We start from the raw sequence: 20,017 nt of genomic DNA, 5'->3' as shown, positions 1-20,017 counted from the left end.
TATTTTGAGGCAGCAAGGGATCACCAATCCAGTATTGGAGGGCAGCGTGGAGAGTAAAAATCGTAGAGGGAGACCAAGAGATGAATACACTAAACAGATTCAGGAGGATGTAGGTTGTAGTAGGTACTGGGAGATGAAGAGGCTTGCACAGGATAGAGTAGCATGGAGAGTTGCATCAAACCAGTCTCGGGACTGAAGACCACAACAACATACATAAAATACTTTCACTCTGCTTCCCACTATGATCACCTAATCAGTTCTTATCTTCCAGCAATCTCTTATAGTTAATAAAGATAAATTGTTATCTATGAAAGATTCTCAAAATTATTTTCTCAAAACATTACACTGCCAAATTTTTATTTCCTCCCCAAATACCAATCACAGTTTGACGATCCTGGACATAATCCAGTACATTAAATTTTGATATAAGCATGTTGATGATTTGGCAGAACATTTCACAGCAATTGTCACATTCTATTTGTATTATCAGTAATCCTATTTTAAACTGAGTAATGCTTAACTGTCAGTACTTGTGTGTCGCGTAGTGTAATGTTACATATTCCAGTCTCTATCTGTGTGTCAGCTACACAACTGCAGGATGCCAGTAGAGATGCCTTCCATTCTCCCTGGCCACTACGCCGTCGACCATATTGGGTCACTGCCAGAAAAAACCATGTGATTCAGGTGTTATTAAATATAAAATACCATATGCACCTGTAGTAAATAGTTTCACTTTTTTACTATACTAAATGTTGTCAGTGTTTTCTTTACAACACTAATCACAATCTAAAAACAATAACGCTTTCTTATCTGGAGCACACACTTCTTGTGTCCAAAATATAAATTACGAGTATCTGACTGTTTAATTAATTCATGTGTAACATTATCAAAGCTGGAGTAAGTATTAATATTTCATACTGTATGGTAACACACTTACTTCTATTTTTAATTAATGGGGCTCCAACCTGAAATAGTACTGCAGTGTCGGTATCGTGAGATATTAGAAATTTTATTTTATTCATTGCTGTCAGTGTTGCTTCCTTGACTGTATTACGTCGCAAAAAAAAAAAAAATCGCCTTAGTCACAAATAGTGATTTGTTCCAATTCATGATGCATTTCCTGCCCTGGGGGTTCATCTTCAGGTGCTTGATCAGTCTACATCATTTCTAGAATTTAGGTTAATACCCGTTCTGTCAAGATTACATAAGTGTAGTTACAAAGTTGCACACTGTGAATAGAACATTTTACAACTCAATACTATCGAAAAGTTACGAGTAGTGCTTACATGGTTCTTGCGTTACCTGAGACGGTGTCTGAATTTTTCTTTGGCAGCACCCATACATTATTTCACCGTGCAACATAACATCCCCATCTACATACATACTCTGCAAGCCACCGTACGGTGCGTAGCCGAGGATACTCCGAACCACTACCAATCACTTCCTTTCCTGTTCTACTTGCAAATGGACCGAGGGAAAAAAGGCCGTCTAGAAGTACCCGCATGAGGCGTAATTTCTCTTATCTTCGTGGTTCTTACGCGAAATATACGAGGCGTGTTTTTTTAAAAGTAAGTATCGTTTTGAAATTAAAAAAAAATACGTGCTAAGATATCACAATAATTTTATTTTTACGTGAAAGACTGTACCTTAATCTATTTTTCTACATAATTTCCGTCAATATTGAGGCACTTGTCATGACTTTCAAAAAAGGCTCGAAGCACTGTGGGACTTAACTTCTGAGGTCATCAGTCCCCTAGAACTTAGAACTACTTAAACCTAACTAACCTAATGACATCACACACATCCATGCCCGAGGCAGGATTCGAATCTGCGACCGTAGCGGTCGCGCGGTTCAAGACTGTAGCGCCTAGAACCGCTCGGCCACCCCGGCCGGCTGTCATAACGTTGTACCAGTTTTTGAATACCCTCCTCATAGAGGTCTGCCGCCTGACTTGTTAACCACTGTATCACCACTGTTTTGACTTCGTCTTGAAGACGCTGACCGCCCAGGTTTTTCTTCAAGTACAGCAGCAGATGGTAGTCAGTGGGCGCAACATAGGGTCTGTACGGAGGATGATCTAGAGTTTCCCATCGAAAAGATGTGAGGAGGGCTTTGGTCTGATTCGTCACATGCGGACGGGCATTGTCTTGCAGCAAAACGAAGCCCTTGCTCAACTTACATGGACTGTTGCTTTGATTCTGGTGTGACGTAGGCCACCCACGTTTCATCTCCCGTAACAATTTCGCTTAAGAAATCATCACCGTCGTTGTGGTACCGCTCAAGGAAAGTCAATGCACTGTCTAAACGTTTGGTTTTGTGCACATCCGTCAACATTTTCGGCACCTAACGTGCCCACATTTTTTGGTAATTCAAGTGCTCGGTCACAATGCCATACAAAACACTACGAGAAACATTAGGAAAGTCATCCCGTAAGGAGGAAATCGTAAAGCGTCTGTTTTCTCTGACATTATTGTCCACTTACTGCAGCAAACTTTCATTAACGACCGAAGGACGCCCACTTCGTTGTTCATCATGGTTTTTTGTGCGGCCATCTTTAAATGCTCTCACCAACTTTCTTACCATTCCATCACTCATAATGTTTTCTCCATAAACTGCACAGATCTCACGATGAATATCGATCGCTTTTAGGCCTTTAGCACTAAGAAATTTTATAACAGCCCGTACTTCACAGTCGGCGGGACTCACTATTATCGGAGGCACCTTAAACACTCAGTACACAACGTAAACAAAGTAGAATCAGAATGTAATGTTGGCAGTGCGTAGATTAATGTACAGGCTTTCATGTAAAAATAAAATTATTGAGATATCTTAGCACATCTTTTTTTAAATTTCAAAATGGTACTTACTTAAAAAAAAAAAAACACTTCTCGCACATTGGCAGTAGTAGGATCGTTCTGAAGTCAGCTTCAAATGACAGTTCTATTTTCTCAGTATTGTTGCTCGCAATCAACGTCACCTTCCCTCCAGGGAAGCATCTCTGAACTACTTGCGTGTTATTCGAATCTACTGATAACAAATCTAGCAGCCCTCCTCTGAATTGCTTCGATGCCTTCCTTTATTCCGACCTGGTGAGAATCCCAAACACCAGAACAGCGTTAAAGAATCGGTCGCACTAGGGGCCTTTTTGCGGTCTCCTTTATAGATGTACCACACTTTATTAAATTTCTCCCAATAAACCGAAGTCAGCAATTCACTTCCCTCTATACAGTCCTTTCATGCTTGTTCCATTTCATATCGCTTTGCAAACGCTACATCTAGATATGCAGTTCATGTGACTGTGTCAAGAGCATACTACCAACGCTGTATTCGAACGTCACGGGTTTGTTTTTGCTGATACTCTGCATTAACTTAACCTTTTACGTTTAAAGCTGGTTGCCATTCATCACACCAAGTAGAAATTCTAAGTCATCGTGTATACTCCTAAGTCACTCAACGATGACAACTTGCCAAGCACCACACCATCGTCAACAAACAGACGCAGATTGTGGCTGAAGCCTTTCTCTCCCTCTTATTTAATGATTGGGAAGTTTGAAATCAAACTTTTTCTGTAAGTCACGGCAGGAAGAGTATATTAATCCTATGAAATTTCTTAGAATTAATAACAGTAACACCATGACGAGAAAGAGAAACCCCGAACGACGATGAACCAGGTCTAAATTTTTAAGTGAAAAGAAGTGCTAAATACCAGCGAAATTCCTTATAATGCACCGGAGAGTGTGATTTCCGTTCACTGTCTGTACTATCTTGGGGCTGGAGACTCAAACCAATGAATCAATTGACGACGTCATTATTCAGTTGTAATTAACGTAAGAACACGTAACTTGCCGGTTGTAAAGCTACCGAACAATTCACCCTCTTTTAAAGCCTCTGGAAAAATGCAGAAGTACGTAAAAATTATCTTCATCAACATGGGAATCAAACAGATCAAGCACTAATAAATAAATAAATACAAGAGACCTAGATATTATAATACGTTATGTTTAAGCCCGGTGTCAGCACAAAGAAATACACATGATTTCGGTACAAGAGCAGGTCGAGAAAAAATGTAAAAGTATAGCAACAAAAAATGAAATGCAATTCTTCCTCTGTTAAAATTAAAAGCTACTCGAAATTAAAAGCTACTATGAAGCATTTCACATATAACTCGGAAAGGAATTTTCATAACATCACAATAATGACACAGTTACACGTAGATTTGTTTCTTTATGTGTGTAAACAATGTCATTTATGATGCTTGAATGTTTCTCATGAATAACATGGGGAATGTTAATAGCCTCCTTGAATGCATGTAATTATTTGATGAACAGAACACACTTTAGGCAGTCAGTGATGCATTGATTAATATTAGGACCCATGTTAATCGTTTCGTTGAAGAATTTACATTTAGGTTGAAACTTCCCCTTAGAAAAATTAATGAATTACTGTGCTGATAAACCTCTTACGTTATTGGATTTTCAAACAGCTCAGCAAAACCGAACGTACTCACACATTTCTCTCTTTACTAATTCTGATCACCACTAAACTGACATACAATATTTTTTTAGCGCAACCCAATCTGACTTTCAATAATACCTACAAAGAAATGGCCCTGACTAACAATAAACTGTACCTTTCATGAATGACTTACCTCACAAAAATCTTCGTTACTCAAACTACTGCAAAACAGCGTGCGCCAACACTGCCAGCTGAATAAAAGATTCGAACTACTGAAGGCACTAACTACTGATAGGCAGAGTTAGCAAATGAAAGATTTTGATAGAGAACAAACATTGTATTTACCTTAATAATATTCAAAAGTCATCATATATATGAGTTCATGACATACAGTAATACTCTTTCTGATGGACACACGTCCAGATCGTCCGCTCTCAAAATTCTGGGATCTCTCTCCCCACATCCACCACTGCTGGCGGCTCACCTCCAACTGCACAACGCTACGCGCTGTTCACGTCCAACTGCCCAACACTACAATACCAAATATTGCAACAATGCAAACCAGCCACAGACTGCACACAGCACAGTCAGTGATTTTCATACAGAGCGCTACGTGGCGTTACCAACATAAAAACCTAAACAGCCTACTTACAAGGTGAATATCTAGATTAACCACTTCAAACAACAAATTTCTCTGAGGACCACACTTGTTTTCAGTACTGCATCCCTAAATTAAGGCTCTAGTAGACGGTTACACTTACATTGCAATACATTTAATTCCGTTTCATCCTTCCCGATTTGGTTGCAGCCGACGGAAAAAAGAGTCTGAAAACCACACTGAGGGATAAAATTCGCATCCTGGTTTATAGTTATATTAAAATATTAGCTCGTTTTGTAACAACGAAAAAAATTACTTTTTTAACATGCGTAAATGTTTCATATTTCATTGATTTGGTGTTTATTCGTGTTCATGTGTAACACCTCTCACTGGAGGCACACAGGATTAAAAGCGTTCATGGATACGTCACATGATTACTTCCGTATCTCGTTTCAGCAGAGGTGAGTACCAGTTCACTCTCTATTGTACATCTTCAAATGTTTAACTTGCTTTGTCTCAGGTAACCTTTCAGTATCAATCGAGCATGTGTTCCGACTTCCTCACTTCGATCAGACTGCATTTTACACTATATCGTTCATTCTATATTTTAGTACATTTCGATGTGTCCTTACAAAAGAATATAAATTGTTTATCTATTCAGTTTCCACGGATCGTTAAACTTCCTACAATACTAAAGCTATTTATTAAACGTTTTGCGCCGTTTTTTTTGAAGTGTAGCTATGTACAATACTTTCATTCTTCATTTATTTGGCCGTGCTTCTAGTAACTTAGCCCAGTCGCCTGATATTTACGTATGATTGGCTTATTCAAACAATAAAATTGTGTGCTTTGTCGTTGAGGGCGCCACTGTTCTACACACAAGCGCGAGTGGAAATCTAGGACATGTCTGTACAAATAAAAAAACATAAAAGTAAGAAAAAGAAATCATCCACAGCCCATGCGAATTGAAACGTGTATCCAAAGATACACCAAGAAATTTTTCTTTGACCATAAGATTGACCCACATTTTAACAAACAACTCATGGCTCCATCTTATAGCTGGTTATATGACTTTATTTCCTTTGCTTATAAAAAAAATGAAAACTTACTTAGCTACTAAATTAAAAAAGTTAATCATTGCGTTTGAGATAGCAGAACTAAATCATAAGTAATATGCCAAAAATATTAATGTACTGGATTTTACTTGCTTATCAAATGTTTTATATTTACATGTCTTTTGTGGTACAATGCACACATGACTAGCTGTTTTGACAGCGGAAATGTTATTTTACTCGCCACATTTTATTACCCATCACTGTAATACCGGTATCCTGATCTGTTGTACATTACGATCGTCAATAACATGACATATGTAATGTATTATTCATGTCGCATTTTTGATTCATGGGTTCACATGTACCGTGTAAAATGTTCGCACGACAAAAGTACATCCTGTTACATTCCAAAGTTGTTCCTATCTCACCCACTATTTACAAAAGTATATACATCTACATCCATTTCATTAGAACAAACTGCTTATCTTTCTCTTACTGGTTAGTCCTATGTAAGACACCTTAGCTTGTTTATAATACGTAAGTTTCGGAAGTTTAGTGTAAATACTTTAGTTTACTTACACTGAGGTGACAGAAGTCATGGGACAGCGATATGCCCATATACAGACGGCCGTAGTATCGCGTACATTGGCCTAGCCATCGTTTGTATTGAAGTGATTAATATGAAAAGGTTTCCTACGTGATCATGGACGCGCGTCGGGTGTTAATAGAATTCGAACTCGAAGTGGTATTTAGAGCTAGACGCAAGCAACACTGCTTGAAACAATCGCAGAAGTCAGTGAGGGACGTACGACGAACGTATCTGTTAGGACACTTCGGCGAAGTTTCGTGTTAATGGGATGTGGAGCAGACGACCGACGCGAGTGTCTTTCCTAATAGAACGACATCGCCTGCAGCTCCTCTCCTGAGGTCGTGACTGTATTGGTTGGACCCTAGACAACAGGAAAACCGTGGCTGACAGGATTAATCCCCGTGTCAGTTGGTAAAAGATGATGGTAGGGTTCGAGTGTGGTGCAGAGTGCCTGGTCAGATGAGTGCGATACCAGCTGGTAAGAGCTGATGGTTGGGATCGAGTGTGATCCAGATCCCAAGAAGCCATGGATGCAAGTTGTCAACAAGGCACAGTGCAAGCTGGTGATAGCTCCTTAATGGTGTGGGCTGTGTTGACATGAAATGGACTGTCCTCTGCTCCAACTGACCCAATCATTTGGCTACTCTGAGACCATTTGCAGCCATTCATGGACTTCATGTATCCAAAGAAAGTCGGAGTATTTAAGGATGACAGTGGGCCAGGTCACTGGGCCACAATTGTTTGCGGCTGGTTTGAAGAACACCAAGGAAAATTCGAACGAATGATTTGGCCAACCAGATCGCCCGACATGAGTTCTATTGAAAATTAATGGAACATAATGGAGATATCAGTTGGTGCAAAAAATCCTGCGCTGGCGAAACTTTCGCAATTATGGCTCAATATTTCTGCAGAGGACTTCCAAAGACTTGTTGAGTCCGCGGCATGTCGAGCTGCTGCGCTATTTCGGGCAAAAGGAGGTCCGACATCGTATTGGGGGCTATCCCATGACTTTTGTCACCTTAGTGTATATACTACAAACTCTTGACATAACAAACTCTAATAGATGTAAATTATGAATAGGTACAAACATGGTTCAAATGGCTCTGAGCTCTATGGGACTTAACTTCTGAGGTCATCAGTCTCCTGGAACTTAGAACTACTTAAACCTAACTAACCTAAGGACATCATACTCATCCATGCCTGAGGTAGGATTCGAAACTGTAACCGTAGCGGTCGCGCGGTTACAGACTGTAGCGCCTAGAATCGCTCGGCCACTCTGGCCGGCGAATAGGTACAAATAGGCATATGCTGCTCGTAGTTCGCTCATTGGTATGAAGAAATTAATTCCATAAGTAGACAATGTCAGTATTTCCAGAGTCAAAGTACAAAATGGTCGGTATACACAAACACACACACACACACACACACACACACACACACACACACACACACACACACACACACACACATATATATATATATATATATATATATATATATATATATATATATATATATATATATATATACCAGCTAGCTAAGGCACAGTGTATATGGCAATTAATAAATAGAAGACTGTTTGCCATAGATACTTTTTACCATCTTTTTGGTGATAAAGCCCTTTTATCCTACTACAGTCCAGGTAAACTAGAAGTTAGGGCGATTTGGTTGACGATTGTCACTTATAATTTTTCTAGTGTAACAGTTTGGTTTAGGGTTTTTCACCCACTTTTTGTTTATATCCAAATATTTTGTCATACGCTGACTTTCATACATGTGCTGTGGCTATGAGTAAAATCAATCTTTGAAGAGTCTTCTCGTTTTTGACACTTCGTGACAGGCATACATAAAGAGGGTTTACCCACTCATTTCTCTCATGTCTACCTATCACAGCTTCAGCTCGAATGTGTTGTGTGGAACCATGGGGCAAGTTATTGACAATCTGTTCAAATGGGGTGATAAATTCAATCGACTTGGTTTGTTGGTGAGGTTTGTAGGTTCTAATAAATGGTTAAATTCCCTAAATACCGCTGTGGAGTTGGACTCTGGGTGGAATTTAGAGATGAGTATCAGTTTAATGTTATGATCATGCAGAAATGATCTCCATGCTTTTGAGGTGGAATTGGGTACATTGTCAAGGAGTGTCACGTGAGATATGCCAGGTTGAGGGATATAATTGTGGTGTCACCGCCAGACACCACACTTGCTAGGTGGTAGCCTTTAAATCGGCCGCGGTCCGGTAGTATACGTCGGACCCGCGTGTCGCCACTATCAGCTATTGCAGACCGAGCGCCGCCACACGGCAGGTCTAGAGAGACTTTCTAGCACTCGCCCCAGTTGTACAGCCGAATTTGCTAGCGATGGTTCACTGCCTACTTACATTCTCAATTGCCGAGAAGATAGTTTAGCATAGCCTTCAGCTACGTCATTTGCTACGACCTAGCAAGGCGCCATTATCAGTTACTATTGATATTGTTAAGTATTCCACCAGCTACGTCCGTTTTTCTAAATTCTAATTTCCTTGTCCTGTGATGGACCTCACGCCAGCCTGCGTGAGCTGAATCGCGTGCCTTTCGGCCTCCTCTAGTAACACGGTGTTGACTCTCATGCCAACCACAACAATAATCACCCTCTCGATTATACGACCAACACTTGTAGATTTTGTTGTGTATACTTTGACGTACTTGGTAAACAAATTGTACAGCGCAACTAGGTGTTTAAGGCCTTCTCTTGCTTTAGGAAGGAGTCCAACTACGTCAATGGCCAAAATCTCTCCATGCTTCGGCGTTAGTATAGGATGTAATTTTATTTTCAGCAACATTTATGGTTGTAGTGTTTTGACAAATTATAGAGGTGTATAATAATATGTGAGCCCAGCTAAGTTAGCAAACGAAGTAAACTTATCTTGGTAGGCTGATGAAATACACACACACCATACATTTGAATCTGTTCTTCATTGGTGAAATAACACGTCATTGTAAACCTTGTAGTATGATGCCAGTTTGTGTTGAGGTTGTTGTGACGGTAGTTGTTTTACTTTTCTCGACCTTGTATCTGCATCCTGTAGCCTTTCCAGATCTTCCCAGATCTGTAAATAATAACAGCCTGTGCATCTGATCTTCTAACACCAATACCTTAAATCTGTCACCTGTTTGTTTAACTCTGAAAATTCTGAAATACCTTGAGGACACCTAGAAAAGGCATCAACGGCAACATTATCTTTCCCTTCTATATAAAGAACTGAAAAATCAGTCCTGTAAAAATGGGCCCCATCTATTCTTGGCTGGAGGAGCTTGCATGTCACCATGAAGCTTAAGGACTGATGGTCACAGACTATATTTTATTGCTTAGATTTAGTAATGAAACTTTTTGAACGACCACGTCAGTGAAGGTTCCTCTAACTCCCTCGTCGAGTAAGATCTCACATATTCTCATAATCCCTTTAGCAAAGCTGATAATGTTTACTTTATTTTTTCCATTGCACTCTATACTTTCTAATAAAGAATCTCCTAAACTAGAGGATGATACATCCGAGGAAATATACAAAATTCGATCTCCACACCTGGATGGTATAAAATCTCAGAAGAAATCAAAGCACGTTTTATTTTCTGAAAATTTCCTGACATTACCATTACGTAACAGACTAAGCAATACATTGCTATTTAACATTTGATTGGGAGCGAAATGTCTAAAAAATGAGACGAGACATATAAATAAAAACTCAATAGCCTTTATGTTCTCCGGATCAGGTGTGATTCTGGCATGAGAAATAATACAGCCAAGAAATCTGAGTTCACCTTTAGCAAACTTAGGTTTATCTAGATTCGCCGTGATTCCACTGTCGGTAAACTTAATGTAGCATCTTTGTTAGTAAATATATGTATTCCTCCCACGTTGCAGTGACTATTAACAACTGATCTACATAAACTGGATCTTGCCTAACAGCTCTGGTCCAAATACAGGGTCTGCAGCTATTATGAACTTACACTCAGACCAAGTGGTAACATTCTGAATTTATAGGCTCTGCAAGTGAAAATAAATGCAGTATACCTTCCCGATTCTTCAGTCAGTAAAATTTTCCAGTAGAAATATCAGAGATCTGTTGTGGTTAAACAATTTACTCCATAAAACGTTTGTAACAGTTTCTCCAACACCTCACGTCGGGTTCTCACCACTATTATGATTTCTTTACCGCCTCCTTTCAGACCCAGGTAACGAAATAGATTGCATGACAATTGTTTGATGTGGGACTGCATACAAATGTTACTAGTGCTCCAAAGTAATATCAATATTGTTCGAGAAGACAATTACATACTTTGACAACAAGTCAGCTAATTCAAATTTTTGTTGTTTCTCATTTTCTATTAAGTGCAGGTTAAGATGCTCAAAACATCATCTGTAGTTTGATATTCTGCCGTACTGTGTGTATAGGACTGATCATTATTAGTACACAGCAACTTAGTCTTAAGCTTCCCTTTTAACTTCTCACAGTATCTGCCATGAACTGTCTCAATCATTATTAAATTTAGAATTAAATTCTAACCACCTATCACTAAATGAAATGTTCCACTCGGGAAGTCGATCCTGGCATCCCCTCTCTGCAGAAAATCCATGCCTAACAGACAGTTCACAGACACATTCTTAACTACGAGGAACATGCACTGTATTGTTCGATTCTCATACTCAACCCTTGTCTGAGCCTGCTTTCTAACTAATTGTCTCTTGGTGCCGGTAACACAGGAGACTGGACAATTCTGAACTGGCAACGTCAGCACTCACGACATATCAGCAACCCTCTTAAATAAAATTGTCTCAATAACATTTACATTCACATCTGTGTCTAGAACAGATATACACCCAAAAATGGATGGATATGTTAGAGGGATTTTGCTAATTTACAATGTTTAGCCCATGTGGCAACATGCTTGAACCATGACCATTTATAGCTGTCAGAAGAGCCTTATTATATATAACAATAACTTGTTGCAGAAGCCTAAAAGCTTTATGTTCTATAATTCCACGGCCTTTGTCTAAAGCCCTTTATTAATGAGGTATTGAATACGAAAGAAGACTTTCAGTTTTACATCTGTCAGCAGACTCAAGTTTTTATTGAGTTAGTGACTTTTAGCTGCTCATGATTGAGTTTTTTTAGACCGTATTCTCTACGGCGAGGTAGTGTTTATTCACTGTACACCGTCTACGTAGCGTTCTTCCCACGCGACCGTGGCTGTTGTTTGAAGACATATTTTGATGGTATTGGGACAGCAACGAGCCACAAATTTACTTTCAGTTCCTTTATTCAAAGGGTACCGTTACCGGTTTCTAATCGTTGTGATTCAGCCTCAGAGGGTTAACACGCTTTCTTTATGACTTGTGATGTGTTTTTTACAAATTAATTGTTCTAAAATATAAATAATACATAATTATAAACATGCTACACACAGATGGTTGCGTTACAGATTTGCGTTGCATGTGACTTACTTGAAATGTCGGTTTGGAGTGTTTGTTTTCATAACATTCGTCTAACAGATGTGAATAGATTCCCACTGCATTCTTATTTTTGCACACGTAAATTTTTTTCACTAAACACTTTAGATTTGTCACTGAGAAGATTTCTATCGCGCACCACATGTTTTGATACATACAAAGAGCTTACAAACATGTGAGTATCAAAGATGCTATGATATATCGTAACATTTGAGGACGATATCCTACGTTTGGAAAGGATCATATATTCATTTACGCAACTGTAATGCCTTTTACACTAGTACAGAGACATTGATTTTTTGAGTTGATATTGTTACATTAATTATAAGTCAAAAGTGACAAAAGAACAGTAGTCCACCACAAAAAGAGTGAGAGACATGGTGAACGTTGTGTGTAAGGCGAGAACACAATGATGCGATTATATGGCAGTGATAAAAGTGGTAGTGCGACCTCCAGACCAGATGTGAGGAAACACAGATCAGCAAATCGTAAGTAATTAGTTCTTTTACAACAACAATCGCGAAGTGAACTGTTTAAGAATCTAAAACTAACAAAACTGTATCGTTATAGATCCCACTGATGATGTCTTAGAACAGGAGAAGGCGAAACGCGTTTGGGATGAATAAAGTAAGTAGCAGCAGGAAAAGGCAGTTTTATTTACAAAACAACTATTTATATGCTTGCTACAGAGGATGGCCACACAAACAAACTTGCATTTTGTTCGAATCTACCAGTAACAAATTTAGCAGCTAACCTCTAAACTGCTTCGACGTCTTCCTTCAATCTGACCTGGCACGGATCCCAAACACTGGAGTACTAGTCAAGAATAGGTAGCAGTAGTGTCCTATAAGCTGTCTCCTTTACAGATGGACGACACTTTTCTAGAAGTCTCCCAACAGACAGAAGTCGACCGTTCGCCTTTCCTACAACTGTCCTCACTTGATCGTTCCAATTCATATCGCTTTGCAACGTTACGCCCACACATCTACACGACGTGGCTGTGCCAAGCAGGACATCACTAATGCTGCATTCGAACATTACAGGTTTGTTTTTCCTACTCTTCCTCATAAAGTTGTATTTTTCTACATTTGAAGCTAGCTGCCAATCGTCACACCAACTAGAAATTTTGCCTAAATCATCTTGTATCCTCCTACAGTCACTCAACGTCGACACCTTACTGTACACTACAGAATCATTAGCAAACAACAACAGATTTCCGCTCACCCTTTTCGCCAAATAATTTACGTATTTACAAAATAATAGTGGTCCCATCAAACTTCCCAGGGGTACTACTGACGGTACCTTTGTCTCTGAACAACACTCGCCGTCGAGGACAAAATACTGAGATCTATAACTTAAGAAGTCCTCGAGTATCTCATTGATCTTGAACCTATTCCATATGCTTATTGCTTCTTTAAAAGAATGCAATAGAATATCATGTTATACGCTTCCCGGATATCAAGAAATTTGGAAACTGCCTGTTGCCCCTCATGTATAGTTCGCAGTATATCATGTGAGAAAAGGGAAGCTGAGTTTCGCACGAGCGTCGTTTTATGTAACCATGCTGATACCTGTACATAAGTTTTTCGGTGTCAAGAAATTTTATAATATTCCAGCTGAGAATGTTCAAAAATGACTCTAAGCACTATGGGACTTGACATCTGAGGTCATCAGTCCCCTAGACTTAGAACTCTTTAAACCTAACTAACCTAAGGACATCACATACATCCAAGTCCGAGGCATTTGGATCTGCGACCCTAGCAGCAGCGCGGTTCCGGACTTAAGCGCCTAGAACCGCTGGACCACAGCGGCCGGCTGCTGAGAATGTGTTCAAGGATTCTACACCAAAACCGATGTTAGGGATATTGCTCTGTAATTTTGCGTGTCTGTTCTTTTGCCCTTCTTGTACACATGAGTCACCTGCGCTTTTTTCAAGCTGCATGGGACTTGCGCTGGACGAGAGATTCGCAATATGCAACCTAGGTAAGGGGCCAATGCTGTAGTGTACTCTTAGAAAAACGTTCCTCATAACTAAACTAAACTATCCATTACACACTAACCAGTTTCAGTTTCTGTTCTTCTGCCTATTGCTTCAGTCAGACGATAAGACATATCAAACTGATCGTGCAACGATTTCCCACTTCTATGTTCATACATTATTTGGTAATATAAGTACGTTGTTTTTCTGGGAATCTGGTGTTACTCCGATATTTCGTACATCAAGGGGTCTGGCTTATTGATGTTCCGATTTTAGTGAACCAAATGTAAATTCGAACGTCATCGTTAGTTTACGTTGCATTTCAGTTGATGACTGTTGAAAGAAATAAGTGTAAGCTGAAAATTTACTTTCCAGGAAATGTTGCACTTCGGTTGCTTGTCCTATAGTGACTCATAGTTTTCTCCTGAATTATCAGTAACAACTATACTTTGAGCCCTGTAGTTCCTCCTTAGAATTAGGATTCGTATTCTACGTCTACATCAATACACATACCCCGTCAGTAGGAAAAGTTTCGAGACTGAATTGATAACAAAAATAGAGGAAGTTAAGATAATGGTTTGTATGCTTAGGCGTTCTACCTCGTCTCCATCCACTTGAGTGTAAAGCACAGAACGTTCATACTGCCGTGTGAAACTGCCAGAGAAGTCCTTCTCTGGGATGTTGTCCAAGTTCCACGTAACAGTGGTTTAAAAATGGATTGTGTCGTCAAAGCGTTGAACTTTCACGTAGATTTCTACACTTTGTAGTTTTGTGGTTCGTTCGCATAGATAACACCAGGTCTCATGGCCCGTAAAGATTTTTTCGGGAAAAGAATCGTCTATGTTTTTCAATCAGGTCGCGGCAGGCGTACAAGCGCCGTTGTTGATGTTCGGGAGTCAAGGTATGCGGGACAAACTTTGCGCACGCTTTTCTGTTCTTCATAACGTTCTGGAGATGTGTTACACGCTTGATTTAGAGATGTTGCTCCATTTAGATTTCTCACAAAACAATATGTGACGCACTAAGTCTGCACTGCCTGTATACAAATGACTGGTTGAATGCACATCTGTTGTTCACAGTTGTTACACTCCTGGAAATGGAAAAAAGAACACATTGACACCGGTGTGTCAGACCCACCATACTTGCTCCGGACACTGCGAGAGGGCTGTACAAGCAATGATCACACGCACGGCACAGCGGACACACCAGGAACCGCGGTGTTGGCCGTCGAATGGCGCTAGCTGCGCAGCATTTGTGCACCGCCGCCGTCAGTGTCAGCCAGTTTGCCGTGGCATACGGAGCTCCATCGCAGTCTTTAACACTGGTAGCATGCCGCGACAGCGTGGACGTGAACCGTATGTGCAGTTGACGGACTTTGAGCGAGGGCGTATAGTGGGCATGCGGGAGGCCGGGTGGACGTACCGCCGAATTGCTCAACACGTGGGACGTGAGGTCTCCACAGTACATCGATGTTGTCGCCAGTGGTCGGCGGAAGGTGCACGTGCCCGTCGACCTGGGACTGGACCGCAGCGACGCACGGATGCACGCCAAGACTGTAGGATCCTACACAGTGCCATTGGGGACCGCACCGCCACTTCCCAGCAAATTAGGGACACTGTTGCTCCTGGGGTATCGGCGAGGACCATTCGCAACCAACTCCATGAAGCTGGGCTACGGTCCCGCACACCGTTAGGCCGTCTTCCGCTCACGCCCCAACATCGTGCAGCCCGCCTCCAGTGGTGTCGCGACAGGCGTGAATGGAGGGACGAATGGAGACGTGTCGTCTTCAGCGATGAGAGTCGCTTCTGCCTTGGTGCCAGTGATGGTCGTATGCGTGTTTGGCGCCGTGCAGGTGAGCACCACAATCAGGACTGCATACGACCGAGGCACACAGGGCCAACACCCGGCATCATGGTGTGGGGAGCGATCTCCTACACTGGCCGTACACCTCTGGTGATCGTCGAGGGGACACTGAACAGTGCACGGTACATCCAAACCGTCATCGAACCCATCGTTCTATCATTCCTAGACCGGCAAGGGAACTTGCTGTTCCAACAGGACAATGCACGTGCGCATGTATCCCGCGCCACCCAACGTGCTCTAGAAGGTGTAAGTCAACTACCCTGGCCAGCAAGATCTCCGGATCTGTCCCCCATTGAGCATGTTTGGGACTGGATGAAGCGTCGTCTCACGCGGTGTGCACGTCCAGCACGAACGCTGGTCCAACTGAGGCGCCAGGTGGAAATGGCATGGCAAGCCGTTCCACAGGACTACATCCATTATCTCTACGATCGTCTCCATGGGAGAATAGCAGCCTTCATTGCTGCGAAAGGTGGATATACACTGTACTAGTGCCGACATTGTGCATGCTCTGTTGCCTGTGTCTATGTGCCTGTGGTTCTGTCAGTGTGATCATGTGATGTATCTGACCCCAGGAATGTGTCAATAAAGCTTCCCCTTCCTGGGACAATGAATTCACGGTGTTCTTATTTCAATTTCCAGGAGTGTAGTTCAAGCTACGTCCATAGTGTCTGCGCTGACGACGCTTACACTCCGAGACTACAATTAGTGTTGGTAGTTTTTGAACGGACAATGAACTCTTCAAACCACTGACCACTGTTAAGTGTCTGTTAATGGTTCTTCCCGTTCGATTCGCATTGTGCTGAAGTACAGGGTGTCTACAGTTAAAGGTCCTGTTTCAAAACGCTGTAGAAAGAGAACTGCTGGTCAAAATGACGTCAAATTAGAACAGCGTATTATTGACGCAGGGAGAAACGTCACGGAACAAAACACGTTTAACGAAAATTTTACCAATAGATAGCACTTTAAGCGTCTTAACGTAAAAGCACTCGACTGCAAATGATAAATCTATTGCAATACGAACGGCTGTGGTTTGAACTTTAGATTACACGATCTGTACGGTTGAGTGTTAGTTGGGTAAGCCCATCCACGGCAGCGATGTACCACATCTGTCGGGAAATATCGGTGTGGAGAAGTGTGTTATGGAAGGCGAATGGTCGACTTCGGTTTATTGGGAGAATTTAAGGAGAGAGTGGTTCGCCTGTAAAGAAGACCGCAAATAGGACGCTGATGCTATCTATTCGTGGGTACTGCTCGAGTGTTTGGGACCCATAGCAGGTCGGATTGAAGGAAGGCATCGAAGAAATTTAGAGGCGGGCTGCTAGATTTGTTACCGGTAGCTTCGAACAACACGTAAGTGTTACGGAGATGCTTCGGGAATCCCTGGCTGGAAGGCGGCGTTCTTTTCGAGAAGCGCTATTGAGAAAATTTGAGAACCTGTATTTGAAGCTGATTGCCGAAAGATTCTACTGCCGCCTACGTTGCGCGTAAGAAACTCGAAGGTAAGCTACCAGAAATTAGGGCTCTTACGGAGGCATACCGACATTCGTTTTTCCCTCGCTCTATTTGACAGTCGAACAGGAAAGACAATAACGAGTAGTGGTACAGTGTATCCTCCGCCACGCACCGTACCGTGGCTTGCGGAGCATCTATGTAGATGCTCACATAATTCTCCTGACGCCAAAAATCGCACAAAACCAAACTGACATGTGTTTTTATTGTTCTAGGGGCAAAAAACGCATAAAAAGCAATATTACATCGGTTTTTAATTGTCCTGGGGACAAAAACCGCATAAAAAACAAAATGACGTCGATTTATACTGAAAGACATGTTCAATACGCTGTCCACCGACTTATGCCACAAACTGAGCTCGAGAAATAGCATGTTCCACAACATATTTGTGTTTCTCGGGGGTCACGTTCAGAATGCGTTCCTCAGTGTGTGCCTTCAGTCCAGCTACTTTCGTAATTGGAGCACTGTAACATGGATAAAGGTCAGGTGATCTGGACGGCCAGGCTGCAGGGAAATGACGGATGATAGTTGTAGCATTTCCGAAATGCCTCTGCAGCGGCCGCTCACTGGCTTTGCAATGTGCGAAGGGGCACCATCTTGCATAAAAACGATCTTACCGACACATCCACGGTGTTGAAGGGTCGGAATGATACTGATGCACAGAAGACTCTCACAGTGTTTACCAGTGACGGTACTGGTAACAGGACCCGCAGGTCTAATCTCCTCGAAAAAATACTGTCCTACGATAACACGCTATTACTGTTGCAGAAAGTAGTACCTGATCATATGAGCGTTGGTTTTCCTTTGCCCATATTCCGCAATTCTGGTTATTGACTTTTCCTTGAAGATGGAAATGCGCTTCGTCTGCCCACAGAATGTTCCACGGCCGTTCATTGTTCACTTCCATGCGAGCAAGAAATTCCAGAGCGAACGTTTCTCTAGCTGGCAGGTCAGCAGGAAGCAACTCCTGGACATGGGTAATTTTGTATGGATAGCAATACAGGCTGTTTCGTAGGACTTTAGGCCCCGTGCTCGCAGGCATGTCCAGCGTTCAGGCAGTTTCCCCTGCACTGTATGTTTGCAATCCAACGCTTGATCCCTCCTGCAGTGCTATGACCACATCTTCGACAAATGTCGAATCAACTGCTTTCCTCCCCCAGCTACATTGTATTTCAAAAGAGCTTGTCTTTTCAAAATCTGTGATTATTTTCTCCAGACTCTTAGCAGATATCGGACCAATGCGTTTATCCACAGCCTTGAGTGTCCGGAACTTCTGCAGGGCTACTCACACACATCACCATTATAAAAGAACTTAACCAGCAGTGCTCGCTCCTTCATGGAGGCAGTTATACAGGGAGTCTCGTGTACAAACTGAGGAACAACCGTATGCCGCGCGTCTGTTTGAGTGCATGTTCTGACATTTACAGCACTGTCCATTGTTTAAATTTTCATTAATCTTTTTGTTCCATGACGTTTCCACCTGTATCAATAATATGGTGTGCAAATTTGACGTCATTCTGAGCAGTGATTCTTTATCTCTAGTGTTTTGAATGCCGAGCGAGGTGGCGCAGTGGCTAGCACACTGGACTCGCATTCGGGAGGACGATGGTTCTAGACCGTGTCCGACCATCCTGATTTAGGTTTTCCGTGATTTCCGTAAATCGCTTCAGGCAAATGCCGGGATGGTTCTCTCGAAAGGGCACGGCCGACTTCCTTTCCTAATGCGATGGGACTGATGACCTCGCTGTCTGGTCTCCTCCTCCAAAACAATCCCAACCCAACCCAAGTGTTTTGAAACTGGAACTTTAATTATAGACACCCTGTGCTTATATATTCCTAGATTCTTCTCGTAATACAGGTTCTTGAAACTTGTTTGTGTATGCTCAATATCCTTGTATGTGCTATACGGTAGAAGATCCACAGACTTAAGAAACATTGTGAGATGAGAGGCAGAAATGCTTTGTAAACGCTCTCCATTGTAGACTGACTAAGTTTACCAGGTACGCTGCCAATGAATCGAAGTCTGCCACCTGCAGTTACCTTTGACTGAATTTATATGATCGTTCCATTCTTTATACCTACTACATATTACGCAAGATATTTGCGTGAGGTGAATGATTTCATTTGTGACTTATACGAAGCGTGGTCATAGGAAACTACTTCTTTATTTTTAGTGAGACGCAGTTTTACAGTTTTATACTTTCTAAAGCGAATTGCCAGTCTTTGTACCCCTTTGAAATCTTATCAAGACCTACCTAGATATTTGTGCAACTTCTTTCAGATTCTACTTCTTTAGAGATAACTGCATCCTCTTAAAATAGTCAAAGCTTATTATTATACTGCAACTGATAAAAAATCAGAGGCACCCAGAAGCAGAGAAAGACAGGAAATAAAAATTTGGGTTCATAGAAAGGGTATATTATGTTATTACAGTGATTACAAAATCGCTTAGCGGGTCTAAAGTTCCACCCAGGCACTCGTT

Source organism: Schistocerca gregaria, chromosome 3 (genome assembly GCF_023897955.1).
Source record: "Schistocerca gregaria isolate iqSchGreg1 chromosome 3, iqSchGreg1.2, whole genome shotgun sequence".
NCBI lineage: Eukaryota > Metazoa > Arthropoda > Insecta > Orthoptera > Acrididae > Schistocerca > Schistocerca gregaria.
This window is presented reverse-complemented; position numbering follows the sequence as displayed.